This window comes from Rhamphochromis sp. 'chilingali' (assembly GCF_963969265.1).
Source record: "Rhamphochromis sp. 'chilingali' genome assembly, chromosome: 5".
NCBI lineage: Eukaryota > Metazoa > Chordata > Actinopteri > Cichliformes > Cichlidae > Rhamphochromis > Rhamphochromis sp. 'chilingali'.
The window spans coordinates 43,993,337-44,003,506 of NC_137932.1; positions in this window are offsets into that span (position 1 = coordinate 43,993,337).

Genomic DNA, 10,170 nt, shown 5'->3' on the forward strand with positions numbered 1-10,170 from the left:
GCTGAGGGCGGTGGGAAGAAGATTGATCCAGTTCTGAAAAGACTGGAAACATGCGCAGCTAACATTTCTGCATTGGATGTTAAAATGAAGGAGGCAGAGGCACGTATATCAACGCAGGAAGATGTTACAGCGGGATATGGCGCCAAGATTTCTGAAGTGGAGCTTAAGCTGGAGGCCGCTTTGGATAAGATTGATGACTTGGAGAACAGGAGCCGACGGTGTAACATACGTGTTATTGGGCTACCCGAAGGCAGTGAAGGTACCAACCCTGTGTCTTTTTTCAAAACGTGGTTACTGGAGTTGGTGGCTGTGAGTTTCAAGGGCGGCGCTGTTAAAATCGATCGCTGCCACCGGGTGCTTGCACGCCTCCCTTCCAGTGCCCAGCGACCCCGCGCGGTCATCATAAAGCTCCACAACTTCCAGGATAAAGCACAGATCATGCAAGCGGCTAGGAGGAAGCAGTCCTTATTTCATAATGGCATTCCTATTATGATATTCGAGGACTTCTCCGCCGCTGTTCTGAAGAAACGCCAGGGATTCTACCACGTCAAACAACGCCTTAGGGAGATGGGTGTCCCCTTCGCTATGATGTACCCGGCTGTCCTTAGGATCAAGATCGATGGCCAGGGGCGGGGCCGCGCTCATCCTCGGTGGCTCCAGTGGACTGTTGATCTGTGCTCCTGTCCCATACGTGAGGCATTCGCCAATCCCTCGTCTCCTCCTCCTCCTTTTTTTTTTTTTTTTTTTTCTTTTCCTTCCCTGTTTATTATTATTGTTATTTTTTCTGTTTGGTTTCTTTTTTTCTTTTCGGGTCTGCGCGGAGATAATAACCCCATACACATAGACTATTTTATTTAGCCATTTATAATCCGAATCCTTGTTTTAGCTGCGGGCGGGCAACTGTTTTACGTTACTGATTGAGAAAAGACTCGTACTCTGGTCCAGCATCGTTCTATGTCCAAGTTGGAAAGTTTGCTTGCGCCCCCTGCTGGGCGTTGGAGACCTTTGTCTGACCTCCATACTCACTGGTTTCTTGACGGTCCTGTTTCTTGTAAATAGTTTTTTGTTAATTGTTAGCAAAGCAGTACGTTTGTTTTTCTATGTGTATTTTACTTGCCACTGGTGTTGTAGAGCAGTGTTTGGGAGCCCTACATATCAGCTATGCTTTGGTCACCTGAGCGTGGTTCCATGCTTATTTAAAATGTTGTATGATAAGTGATAATTCAATGTTAAATGTTTGTTCCTGGAATGTAGGAGGTATACATAACCCTATTAAACGGAAAAAAATATTGAGCTTTCTTAAGAGGGAGAATGTACATGTTGCCTTGTTGCAAGAAACTCACCTGTCTCCTCGGGAGCATCTAAAACTGAAACGTGATTGGGTCGGTCAAGTTTTTAGTTCCTCCTTTACGAGTAAGAGCCGCGGTGTAGCCGTTTTAATACATAAACACCTACCGCTGACAGTTGACCAAACAATTTGTGATAAGTCTGGTAGATATGTTTCCTTAAAAGGCACCCTAGGTGGTCAGGCGGTGTCATTTCTGAATATTTACTTTCCGCCAGTACAGTCTAGCGACTTTATTGCTCATATTTTCTCTTCCTTTTCTGATTGGGTTTGTGATAATTCTGTGATAGCCGGTGATTTTAACTGTTATTTTTCTACAACTAAGGACAGATCCCCTCCTAAACAAATTCAAATGTCTACAAGGGCCAAAGCACTTTTAGATACTTGTAACGAACTTGATCTGGTTGATACCTGGCGGACTCTTCATCCTAACGATAAAGAATTTACTTTTTTTTCCGGTGTTCATAGAACAAGTAGTAGGATCGATCTCGTTTTCACCCCCAAACGATCACTGGGAAACATTTTGAGATGTACAATAGGCGATATTATTATATCAGATCATGCGCCGGTTTTTGTTCAGCTAAGCGATCTAAATCCTGTCCCTCGGTCTCATACCTGGAGATTTGACAATTTTTTGATTCACGACCCAAGGTTCGAAACATTTTTAAATGATCAGCTTGAACATTTTTTAAAGGTCAATGCAACCCCTGAAGTTTCTCCAGGCCTGCTTTGGGACACCCTGAAGGCTTACACCCGTGGACTGATTATATCATATTCAGCAGGCCTGAAGCGGAAAAATCAGATGGAACAACGGAAATTAGAACTGGAATTGCACGAACTGCAAGCTAAACATAATGAATCACCTTCAGAGCAATTAAGGAATGAAATTCAGGTGGTTAAAACAGCTTTGGAGGCACTATTAACAAGAAAGGCTGAGAAATCTCTTTTCTTCATGAGGCAGAGGTTGTATGAGTTTGCTAATAAACCTAACCGCTATCTGGCCAATCTTCTTCATAATAAGGGTGCTGGTTGTAATATCCCATGTGTTAGAGACTCATCTGGTTTACCTAAATATGACAATGTAATTATTAATGATACTTTTAAAACTTTTTATAAGCGGTTATATACCTCCCAGTTTAAATCAACATTGGAACAAGGTATGCATCACTTCTTCTTAGGACTAAATTTACCTAAAGTTACTGAAATCCAAAGGGATGATTTATGTAAACTTATAACGCAAAGTGAAATTTTGAAAGTTATTCAGATGCTTCCAAATAACAAAGCCCCGGGTCCAGACGGGTTCACGGGGGAATTCTTTAAGAAATTTAGTAAGATTCTGACTTCCCCACTGTATAAGATGCTTCTGTCCTCTTTTGAGGCAGGCACTCTCCCCCCCTCCTTAATGGAGGCTAATATTTCGCTAATTCTGAAGAAGGGGAAACCTCCAGAAGAATGCGCCTCCTATAGGCCTATATCTGTTTTAAATCTTGATTTGAAGATACTTGCTAAAGTCCTGGCTGTACGTCTTGAGCCAATACTACCTTCGATCGTTGAGAATGATCAAACTGGTTTTATACGGGGGCGGTATTCCACACATAGCGTGAGGCGCCTACTTAACATTATTCAGCACTCATCTTTGTTCAACCCTGAGGCTCTAGTCATCTCACTTGACGCTGAAAAGGCCTTTGACCGTCTGGAATGGCCGTTTCTTCTTTTCACACTTCAAGAATTTGGTTTAGGTGACAACTTCGTTAAATGGATCCAGATCCTTTATACTTCCCCTCTTTCGGCAGTGATTACCAATGGTTATAGGTCGGACAATTTCAGTATTGAACGTGGCAGTCGGCAGGGCTGTCCGCTGAGCCCTTTGTTATTCGCCCTGGCTATGGAACCCCTTGCCACAGCCATTAGGAAGGATGCTGCTATTGAAGGACTCTGTTTGAACAATTCTCAACATAAGATTTCACTTTATGCAGATGACGTCTTAATTTTTCTAAATTCTCCTGCTCACTCAATTCCTAGATTAGTTGCGTTAATTTCCCAATACAGCTCCTTCTCAGGCTACAAGATCAATTTTTCTAAAAGTGAGGCTATGCCCCTCTCTGTTCTAAATGAGGTTGATCCAAACATTTCTCAGCCTTTTCGTTGGTCTCCCTCCGGTTTCACTTATTTAGGGGTAAAGATTTCACCGAATCTAAAAGAAATGTATAGTCTGAACTACACCCCTTTAATTCAGACCATCAATCGCGATTTGGGTAGGTGGTGCAGCCTCCCTCTGTCTCTCTTAGGTCGTATTCATCTGGTCAAGATGAATATCCTCCCTCGCCTCTTGTATTTATTCCAGATGTTACCGCTTGCTCTGTCCAAAAAGGTTTTGTCAAAATTAAATGGTTCAATTATTTCTTTTATATGGCGTAAGAAAAGACCTAGGCTGAGATACAGTTTTCTGTGTTTGCCTGTTCAGAAAGGTGGTCTTGCCGCTCCCTCCTTCCCACAATACCTCTTGGCTGCACAGTTTAAATTTCTTACAGAATGGTTTATGGACGATCCGGATTCCATTTACCTCAGCGCTGAGTCCACTTCTTTAAAGGGCATTCCGTTGCGGAACCTGCTATATATTTCCTCAGGTAAAGCCACAGTTCTAACACAAGATAATATGGTGCTAAAGAATATGCTCGTTATTTGGCGCAAAGTCAGGCGCCTGGAAGGATATTATAATTGTTTCTCCCTTCTTACTCCTATTCATGAAAACCCTGACTTCTTACCTGGTCTTCGGGCTGGTTTTGAGGACTGGTCTCAAAAAGGGATTAATACAGTGGGTGATCTTGTTCATGAGAACTCTCTTCTTACTTTTAATCAACTGAAAAGCAAGTTTGGTCTGACCAATAAGGATTTTTTGAAGTACTTTCAGGTAAAGCACTATATTACTTTTAAATTGAAGGATTTGAATGGAGGGTTCGGTCTTTCTCCTATAGAATCACTCATGGTAAAAACTACCCAACTAAAATGTATCACTAAAAAGATTTATAACATTCTCTCTGATCTTAGAATGGATAACTCTAACAAAATCAAGGGCCAATGGGAATCAGACGTAGGCGCTATAGATGCTGAAGCTTGGGATGAGTTGTGTTGTCGTCCTTTTAAAGCCTTGGCATCTAATTCTATTTGGGAAAGGCAGTTTAAACTTATAAATAGGCTTTATATTACACCCGAGAAGAGACACATAATGTTTCCAGCTTTGCCTAATCTCTGTAACAAATGTCAGTCTGCTGTTGGTTCCTTTTTTCATTGTCTGTGGAGCTGCCCTGTTATTCTACAGTTTTGGAGATCACTCATAGACAAGCTATGTACTATATTTAATTGCCGACTGCATCTGTGTCCAAGGACTTGCCTGTTAGGACTGAACGATGAGCTACCTGCCGGCTTTCGCAGCAAAGATCTCCTTCACATACTGCTACACTACGCTCGAAAGTGCATTATGGTACTGTGGATTTCTGATAAGGCCCCATCTGTCAACCAGTGGCTACAGTCTGTGATATGTATCATGCCAATGGAAGCCTTCTCTACAGCACTTAACCCTCCTGCCATCCTTTAAAAAACTCACACCCATCACCCTAGGGACCATTCTCAGCCACGCCATAAAAAGACCATATATCCATATTTTATTCCACTTTAAATTAGCCAACCTTGTAAAACTACTTCTCCCTGAAATATTCATGTAAAGTTTTAATTATATTTTCGTTGTTTTAACCCTTCAAATCCCAGTGTTATTACATGAGCGCCCTGTGTTATAAGCCCCAAAAACCAAAAAACGAAACTAAATATTTCCACAAAAAACCAGTTGAAGTAATATGTGATTGTCATTATAAGTAGGCCTTTAGATGGACCAAAGATTGGCACCAACATACATTTTGACCTGCCATTATTTTTTTTGCATTTTTTTTGCAATTTAAAAATTAAAACTTCAAGGCCCTGAGTCTTCATTGACATCCAAGAAAAGAAGAAAAAATAAAATCATATGATGATAATTTGGGGTTGAAAAATAGCGTTTATAATGGAAGTCAATGGGCAGAAAATGGTCCCCAGGGTGATGGGTGTGGGGATTTCTGCTGCTCAGCCATTTTAGGCTGATTTAAGGAATTCACACTGGAATATTAACATTGACAGGTAAAAACTATCCTGTGGCAAGTTTGGTTATATTCCACTGAACACAGTGGAAATGGCAGCCATTTAACACATAGCAGTGGCACAAAAAGGTCCCAAGAAGGCAGGAAGGTTAAGGACAAACCTTTCCTTTTCTATTGCATATCGCATATGGGACCCTTTTTTGGCCCACTTGAACACTCCTTCTGCTCAGAGGTTGAAATCGGGCTTACGGGATTTAGCCTGGCAACAAAGGGACGATTGTTAACCTTTTTCATTGTTTATGAATATTGCTGTTGGCTTTCTCTTTCTGCCTCCCACGTCCTGCTATACATGTAGATGCATCTTTGTCCTGTGTGTGTATATGCTGGTGACTGCTGTTTCCCTGCTTTGCAATTAAAAGTTAAAAAAAAAAAAACAAAACAAAACAAAACAAAAAAACAAAAACAAAGAAAGCACAATGTAGCATCCTCAGCTGCCCCAAAGACTGAAGCAGTTAAATGTGGATTAATGAAAACTGTGTCTCTCCTCAGAGTCCCTGTTAGTAGCTCATTTAATAATTGATCAACAAATTGATTTGGTGTGCCTTACAGAGACCTGGTTTAAACAGGATGAATATGTTAGTTTAAATGAATTAATACCCACGAGTCAAACTAACTGAGCTCTGATCAAATTGATGCCTCCGGGCTGTTTACAGAGTTTGAAATCCTGACAGTTGTATTGTTGGAGTCAAATTGTTAAATGTTGTAATTGTGTTACTTAAATTTGTAAGTCTTGGTTCAAACTATAGGATCAAAGACATTCTTCTGTTCCTGTTGACCTCCCCAGCCTGTGTTTTATTATAGGCACATCCTATGTGAGGGTTCTGTTTTCTTGCTTAGTAAACTTCCTGCCTTTATGACCCTTTTGTGGGCAGGAGATCACACAAACGCACCCCTATACACAAACACACACTCACACACACACACACACGTGCTTACACGTGCACACACATATAGGGGGGTTTTATAATGGGTGGTGCTTGTGTGTACTGTACCTGTTTTCAATAAAAGGCAGCAAGCGTAAGCTGGTTCTTCGAAGTGGTCCGACCGAGGGCAGAAGGGCTGCTCTCAGATCCTTGCGCAAGTAAAAAAGCTGGTTGTCTTGGTTGTCTTGCTTCGTTAACGGGAATACGTTCCTAAACCAGCGGGGCCTATGGAAGCGCAGACCCAACAGTATTGTTAAAGACACAAACATTTAAATGGAATCAGCATAGAAATGATATGAAATGTGACCCCAGTAAAAGACTGAATAAAGGAATAATGTAGAAAGAAAATATGAATGGACCCAGGACTGAACCTTGCGGAACACCCCAGCTTAGGGAAGCAAGGTGAGAATATGCTCCCTCTAACAGAGAAACTCCTCTCAGATACTTGAGGAAAAGTTTAACCTTTCAAACATATTCCAGTATTGTAATTTTACATGATCTTAATTTATCTTTCATTAAAAATATCATCACTTGTAGTCTGTTTTCTTAGCACTATCCCATGGATGCTGCAAAATCTGAATCTGTTCCTTGGTTTTTTCCCATATTGCAGTGAATGTTTCTTCACACTCATATATCAACTTTTATTCACAAACTTTTTTAACTTGAGCCACCATGAGTGCTTAAAAAACCCAAAACAAAACCCATCACTCCAGTGGAAACAACATTTTTAAATTTTTTATTAGTTATTTCTTCTTGTCATTGTCGTATCTTATCTTTTTCTGTTCTTATTTTATCTTATTATTCAAGCTGTTTTGGTAAATATATAGACAAATGTGTAAGAGTCATTTTAATGCTCAAAAAGGCACATGCTGCTACTAATAAACGTTTTTTGGCCCTTGTTGTGATATGGTCTACAGGAGTTCATGAAGAAAGATCCCAAAGATCTCACTCATGGCTCAGAGTTGTTAAAATGAAACCGTGCTGAAACAAAGGTACTAAAAAGCTGGTGTCCATAAGAGCAAGTCTGAAGATTATAAAAACAAAACACAAAAATACTTATGATCGTCTGGAGAACAAAAAGGCATATTACTACTTTCAGTCTCTATGCTGTAGTATTTCTCTCAGTTTTGAGGACAGGGGAAACAGTTTTCCTTTGACTGACTGTGCTATTTATATAAAGACAGGCATTCTTATCGATTAAAGTATAATAATTTCTAATAAAGAAGTTAAATCACTTAAGTTATAGTAAAATTACAGATTTACTGTAAACTATTTAAAAAATAATGAGTGAAATTACATAAGAACATTTACTTAGGAATTTGGCACAAGTTAATTGTACAGTTTATGCAGCTCTAAATGTAATGGTAACTGCTAAAACTGCAGAACAGCATATTCATGTGTACAGCTCTGCATACAGCACGACACAAGCAGGAGAATAGAGACAGTGGGGAGTTTACTGCTCGCATCAAGCACAGAGAGAAAGGAAAGTGGTTAACAATGAATGAGTTAGCCTTGATTAGTAGACATAACTGGGCAACTATCAGCCAAACAAGCAATAATAATAAATAATAACACATTATATTTGCCGCTGAGTATCTATCGTGCAGTATAAAGTATTTACCGCCAGTCAGCAGACTGGAACAGCAGACAGAGTTTCCTCCAAGCCGAGCTTTCCTTCACAGATTTCCTTGTTTCAACAGATGACATTCCCGAGGCCCCTGGCATATCTATAAAAAAAAGAAAGGTAAGTCCAATAAGTCACAAAAGCGGGTTTCTGTGCATCAACTGAAGGAAAGCTTCAGCCTTATGAAACCTGTGAGTGACAGCAAACTACACAAAGGTAATCAGCTATTAACTTCAGGTGTGTAGGCAAGGAACAGGGAAGGTGGGTGCCCCGGGAAGACTCCACCTTTGGAATGCACGACGGAGCAAAAGACAATAGATTAGAAAGTCGATTGGAGCAGGAGGACCGGGGAACATGAGGTCTCCGTTCTCCATCTAGGTCAGGTTGTCTGCTTTACTAACAGTTTTCAAACTTTAAACTAATAACTCACTTCTTCTCTTTTGTCATTATGTTTTTTCAAGTTATTTTTGTTGATTGTTGTGTAGCACTTTGGTCTGTGTCTGTGAAACACTGTGGGGAAGCAAGTCCTGTGCATATTCATTTTTTTTATTACTTTTAAATTCTTAGTCTGTCATTATTGGCAGGTGTACATTGAAATATGACAGATTTGTGATGTCGACTACATCAAAGTACTTTAGATGACTGTTCTGTATGTGGAAATATGATGTATAGCTATGTCAGTGTAAATGTGAATCAGAAAAAGTACATGTGTTTGTAAATTCGTGTAGTTAAAGATACACAGGCATAGCTACATGTAAAGCATATTTACATTCACAGGCAGCACTTCTTCTCTGTCTCCAACATGCAGGTGGAGCTGATTGTGCTGAGAGTCAGTTCGTTCATGTTTTCTGTGACTGTTGGCAGCTGACAATGTTCTGTTTATCATTATAATTAGTTTTGTTGTCATGCCACAGCCTCCTGTTATGCATCATGCCAATTGCTGAATAATACAGTGTACATGATACAGAGTCTCCACCTTCATCTCCACCATCTGTCTGTCTAGTTTTTAATGATCTCATGATGATGGAATTGGGCCAAACAGGAGAGTGTCTGCAGAGTGTGGCAATGATCATGTTCAGTGAATTTTAGGTGAAAAACAATCAGAAACTGCTTGAGTTATTATCACTGTTTATTATCTGTAATCACTGAATTATTCTGATACAGTTTGGCAGTAATACAATATTTTTTCTTTTTATATCCCTCCCTTCATGTTTTATTGTTTCAGCACTGCTTATATCCTGTTTTATTTTGGTAATTGCTTTTCCTTCTGTGTAGTCTTGTTCCCTTTTCCCCTCCTTCAGTGATCTCTTTTGCCAGTGTAATTAGCTCATCTGTGTCTCCTTATATTCTTGCATGTTTTTTGTGCACCTTTTGTTATTGAGCTGTGTTTCTTTCTGATGTCCAGTAAATTCCCAACACATCTCTTAGTAAAAACATCAGTCTGTTCCATACTCGCTCTACACTCTGTGTGAAGTCCAACTAGGGCTACTGAAGAGTTTCTAAATTAAGTGGTAGGGTAAAAATACAACAGAGGTTTAAAGCCTGGCTTTTCTCTGACAGAAGTAGGACCTTACAGTCAGAATCTGTGGCAATTTAAAGCTGCATCCACATGTGTAACTAGGACCCAGGTTTTTGTGGCCCTACTGGAGCAGACACACATTCTCTTTCTCTCTCTTCCTCTTTCACACAGACACACACTGCAAGTGCCTAAATAACAGCATATAGCAGTAATCAGTAATATGAATCGCATCACATCAGCTTATTAATGGAAACTGCTCCAATCACAGGTTGGGGAATGAACACATTTATCTAAGCATATGCTATAAACACATACCATCGTCTTAAACTAGGCTAGCACAAGCCCAAGACAAGAAAGCTTTTGTAAAACAACACAAGACAACCATGATGACTGTAAGCATAGAAGAAAAGACAGAAGTCCATTAAGCACAGGTCCTTCCAGACTGATTGGCTTGGATCCCTGAACAGCACTCATTTACAGAATTCCTCATTCAACAATCGATTACAGTGGGCCAACTTCTAGATATCTCTCACACACATGTTACAATATAAGTGCATATTTTCAAGAAATAT